We start from the raw sequence: 6,000 nt of genomic DNA, 5'->3' as shown, positions 1-6,000 counted from the left end.
TTCTGTCGTCCCCTTCTCCTCCTGCCTTCAATCTTTCCCAGCATCAGGGTCTTTTCTAGTCGGTTCCTCGCATCAGGTGGCCAAAGTATTGGAGCTTCAACTTCAGCATCAGTCCTTCCAGTGAATATTCAGGACTGATTTCCTTTAGCATGGATTGGGTTGATCTCCTTGCAGTCCAAGGGACTCTCAAGAGTCTTCTCCAACACCACACTTCAAAAGCACCAGTTCTTCGACATTCAGCTTTCTTTATAGTCCAACTCTCACATCCATACATGACTACTGGAAAAACCATAGCTTTGACTAGAGAGACCTTTAATGTGTCTGCTTTTTAATATGCTGTCTAGGTTGGTCATAGCTTTTCTTCCAAGGAGCAAGCGTCTTTTAATTTCACGGCTGCAGTCACCATCTGCAATGATTTTGGAGCTCAAGAAAATAAGTCACTATTTTCTGTTGTTTTCCCATCTATTTCCCATGAAGTGATGGGACCAGATGCCATGATCTTAGTTTTCTGAATGTTGAGTTTTTAAGGCAACTTTTTCACTCTCCTCTTTCACTTACATTAAGAGGCTCTTTAGTTCCTCTTCACTTTCTGCCATAAGGGTGGTGTCATCTGCGTATCTGAGGTTATTGCTATTTCTCCCGGCAATCTTGATTCCAGTTTGTGCTTCATCCAGCCTGGCATTTTGCATGATGTACTCTGCATATAAGTTAAATAAGCTTCCAAGATTAGGTTATAAAAGATTGTGACCCCGCTGCTCCTCCCAAAATAGTTGGAATAATGCTCCCATTCAATATTAGCCTATGAAATTACACAGCCCATAAAAACTAACCATGCCTTATTTCGAGGCCTCTTGCCCTTCTGAAATGGCCCACACTCTGTCTGTGGAGTGTTTCTAAATAAATCCACTTCTTACCTATCAAAAAAGATTGTGACTTCTTTATAGCTCATGCCACCTGGCCCCACCCCCTACTCATTCCGGGCTCTTTTGGTATGCTGAGCCAAGCTACCATTTGATTGTCAGATCCCCTACAGAGAAGGTCAAGAGGTAGAAAACTGAGGTCAAGCTTCAGCCAATGAAAAGCTGAGGCCTCATTCCAACATTCAGGAGGAACTGAACCCTAACAACAACAAGCGGAGGGAGCTTGGAAGCAGACCCTTGACCAGGAGAGTCGTGAGATGACTACAGAGCCAGTTAAGACCTAGACTGCAACACCGAGGTTGTGAGAGAGATCTACAGCAGGGTACTCCTCTAAGTCACGTGCAGACTCTTGACCTACAGAAACTGTGAAATAATGTTTTTGTGTTAAGCCACTAAATTTGAGGACACTCTTGTTATGTGATAAAAGGTAACTAGTAAGAGTTATTCCAGTTTTCTTTTTTCATCCTGTATCTGTTTTGGTAAATTGTATTTTGCAGGAATTTGTCTATTTTTAAGTTAAAACCATATAGTTTATTCATTTCCTTCCAAAGTAGACCAAGTACACTAATCTACCTGCTCAAGAAATACTTCAGAAACAGAAAATAAAAAAAAAAAAACAATGTCCACACAAATACATGTACACAAATGTTCACAGCAGCTTTATTTGTAATAGTCAGAAGATCACCCAAATGCTCTTCAGTGGGTGAATGTTTAAACAAAATGTGGTATGTCCATACCATGGTATACTACTCGGCAATAAAGAGAAGAAACTACTAAGACATGCAACCATTTGGAAAGATCTCAGGGGAATTAGGCTGCGTGAACAGAGCCAATCTCAAAAGGGTATATTCTGTGTAATTTCACTTATATAACATTCTCAAAATGACAAGAATACACAGGTGGAAAAGTGGTCAATGGTTACCAGAGGATAGGAATAGGAGAATGGGGTAAGGGACGGGGGTAGACATGAATATAAAGGGATAGGTAACATGAGGGGCCAATGAGATGACAGAACAATTGTTTTTTCTTTTGGTTTTTTTTGACAAAATTCAACATTTATTCATGATAAAAACTAGACAAATTAGGAACACTAGGAATGTACTTCAACATAATAAATGCCATTTATGATAAGCCCACAGCTAATTTCATACTCAGTGATAAAATGTTGAAAGCTTTTTTTCTTTTTTTTTTCAACATTATAGTTTTTTTTTTTTTCCATTTATTTTTATTAGTTGGAGGCTAATTACTTTACAATATTGTAGTGGTTTTTGTCATACATTGACATGAATCAGCCATGGATTTACATGTATTCCCCATCCCGATCCCCCTCCCACCTCCCTCTCCACCCGATTACCCTGGGTCTTCCCAGTGCACCAGGCCCGAGCACTTGTTTCATGCATCCAACCTGGGCTGGTGATCTGTTTCACTATAGATAATATACATGTTTCGATGCTTTTCTCTCGAAACATCCCACCCTCGCCTTCTCCCAGAGTCCAAAAGTCTGTTCTGTACATCTGTGTCTCTTTATCTGTTTTGCATATAGGGTTATCATTACCGTCTTTCTAAATTCCATATATATGTGTTAGTATGCTGTAATGTTCTTTATCTTTCTGGCTTACTTCACTCTGTATAATGGGCTCCAGTTTCATCCATCTCATTAGAACTGATTCAAATGAATTCTTTTTAATGGCTGAGTAATATCCATTCGTCTGCTGATGGGCATCTAGGTTGCTTCCATGTCCTGGCTATTATAAACAGTGCTGCGATGAACACTGGGGTGCATGTGTCTCTTTCAGATCTGGTGAACAATTGTTTTTTTCAGTTCTGTTATCGAGAGCTGTGGTGGTTCCACAGACCTACATGTGATAAAACAATAGAACTACATACACACACAACACACACACACAAATGAATGCATGTGAAAGCTGGTGAAATCTGAAAAAGTTCCGTAGATTGTGACTAACATAAATTTCCTGGTTTTGGTGTTATAGTCTAGTTACATAAGAGACCACCATTGAGGGAACTGTATGAAGAGTACATGGGTCCTCTCTGTATTATTTTTTGCAAATTCCTGTGAATCTATAATTATTTCAGGATATCAAGTTTAAAAACAAGCAAAAAACTTCGGTTGATCTCATCCAGTCTCTTGGGTTAAAATATGTTTTAAATTGCACTCTGACCCTCCACCCCCATTACTCTTCATCTCATTTTCAGTGAGGCTGACTTTTAAGCAAAGACCTGAAGAAAGCAAGAGATCTAGTGAAGATTCTAACGGGGGTCGGGAAAGCCTTCTAACCTCAGAGGACAGCATGGGTAAAGGCCCTATGATGAGAGCAGGCCTGGATGGCCTGTTGAAGAAATCAGTGGCCAAAGCAGCTGGAGCACAGTGAGTAAAATACCAAAGAAAAGGCTCTGGCTTCCACCCTGAGTGAGATGAGCAGCATTTGGAGGGTTTGGGGCACAAGGGTGAGGAGATCAGGCTGACATTTTAACTGATCTCTCTGGTTGCTGTGGGGAGAACAAACTGAAGGGAGGCAAGAAGCAGGGAGAACAGGAGGCTGTCACAGTCCAGGGGAGCGATAACTGTGACTTGGACCTCAGTGGTGAGAAGTGGTCAAATTCTGGGTATCTACTTTGGAGGTAGGGCTGACAGGCTTTGCTGCTAGACTAGGACGAGTAGTCAAGGGAGAAATAACTGAAATGGGGAAGAATTGGAGGTACAGTTTGGGGGTTTCAGACTTGGACATGTTAATACACCTGAGATATTTTCTAGAGATCTAGTTAAGATGTTCGGCAGATGGCCCTATCTAAAAACTGTTCACAGTACTTAAACTATAATGTAAGTTTCATGAAGTAAGGGACTAATTCAATCCTGTATCCCTAATGCCCAGTTTTTAGAAGATTCTCAAAAATGTATTTGTTGCATGAGTCTATCTATAAACTACCTGAGCCTGAACACTTGATGATGGATATTTATCAAATGCACTTGGGCTAAGACAGGCTCCAAGCCCATTTCATTCATGATGGCTGCTGCTGCTGCTGCTAAGCCACGTCAGTCATGTCCGACTCTGTGTGACCCCACAGACAGCAGCCCACCAGGCTCCCGTCCCTGGGATTCTCCAGGCAAGAATACTAGAGTGGGTTGCCATTTCCTTCTCCAGTGCATCAAAGTGAAAAGTGAAAGTGAAGTCACCCAGTCGTGTCCGACTCTGCAACCCCATGGACTGCAGCCTACCAGGCTCCTCTGTCTATGGGATTTCCCAGGCAAGAGTACTGGAGTGGGGTGCCATTGCCTTCTCCATTCATGATGGCAGTGGTTCCCAACCGTTCTGCACATTGGCAACACCTGGGGAGCTTCAAAAGTACCAATGCCTTGATCCCACCTCCTCAGATTGTTTTACTTGGTCTGGGGTGTGTTCTGAGCTTTGGGATTTATTTAAAGACGCCCAGGAGATTGCAATATACACGTACGTTTGGAACCACTGCACTATGGACTTCTCAATTATATTAAAAAAAAGTAGTCTTTGTTAAACTGCATAATAATTACTTCAATAGGTGTCAATTATAAAGAAAATAAAATCTTCTTGGAATTTCATTTCCTTCACTAAGTTTACCCTCCTTTCCGTCAACTATCCATGGTTCTTCCCCTTCTTTCTATCTCAGTGATCACTCCAGGGCTTATACAAAATCACCTATTTCACAAATATTGACGTTTTCAGCAATAAGGTCTAGGATTCTAAGCCAGATTTAATCCATGATAATGTGGAGATGTTCTCCTACTTTTCAAATTCATCTCTTTCCTTCCATCCTTGCTTTGGCCATGGTCTAAACCCTTCTTACCTAGACTGTTGACTTGTTTCCCTGCTGGTCAATCTCCAGCTTCACCTAACACTACTGCCAAAGTGATCTAAAACCTCAAATCGATCGGGTCACCTAACTTCCAACACTCCCTAACAGTCTCTTTAGTATTCAGTGTCCTTCACAGAGGTCCCCAATTACCTCATCTATCTATGTGACCATGGGCAAATTCTCTACGGTCTCTGCCTCAGTTTTCTCATCTGTAAAATGGTGAAAATAATGGTCCTCGATGATATTATACCCATAGCACTTAGAACTGTGTCTGGAACATATTAAGTGCTCTCAGAGTTGGTTAAGCTATTCCTCAAACACTCCTTCCACTGTTTAACACTTATGGTTGAAATAGGTTCCAACCATCACCACCTCTGGAAGGTAGAATAAGACTTGAAATCAGAATTCTGACTCCATTACTTTCTAGTTACAAGGTCTTGGGCAAGTTTCTTAACATCTCAAATATAAAACAAGGCTCATAATATTTACAGTGAAGGACTATTAGGATACAGAGTGGGTTGGTGTGAAGGTAGAGTAGATACTTGGGTGTTTTCTCCCATTTAGGTCTGGATGGTGAAATATATTCAGCCTATGAAGTCTAGCCTGAGGTAATTTCTCAAAGAAGCAATTCCTCTGGCTCACTATCATTACCATTCACCCCATCATTTCCCTTCTGGAGTTTCCATATACCTTATACTAGAAAATAGCTCACTGAGCTGGCTATTCAGATTTGTTTTTCCCATGTTCCACGCTGAGAGTTTCAAGAGAAAGGGCTAGTTTGTTTCACTGACGTTCAACCTTACCGACCAGCAGAGACAGGGAGTTAAAATTCATCAGTTGAGTCAATGAGTAAAACTATTCAACGCCCAGTAAAAATGGTGTCTAGATCCACTGAGGTCATTGTCTGTTACATTCTGAGGTCCCCCTGGACAGTCTTCATACTTCTTTAATACACTACTTCAGATTCATCATTTGTGTATTTAGTCTATTTTCTCCATTAGATTGTGAACTGCTGGCATTATCTATGTCTTCATCTTCCATATAGAAAATACTCTACACTGAATGAATAAAGTGACTGATCAAATTAAGGAGTATTTCAAACTCCCTGGCCTATCTACTTCTTTCAGATCCTTACCAGTGATGAATGCATGACGCAGGTGATTATTTAAATCTCAAAGAGTATCCTGGTAGCTTGGTGAAACCAAAAACTTTGCCAAGGAAGTCAAGTTAA

The sequence above is a fragment of the Cervus elaphus genome, chromosome 11, assembly GCF_910594005.1.
Source record: "Cervus elaphus chromosome 11, mCerEla1.1, whole genome shotgun sequence".
Lineage (NCBI taxonomy): Eukaryota > Metazoa > Chordata > Mammalia > Artiodactyla > Cervidae > Cervus > Cervus elaphus.
The sequence above is the reverse complement of the archived record's forward strand: the minus strand, read 5'-3'. Positions refer to the sequence as shown.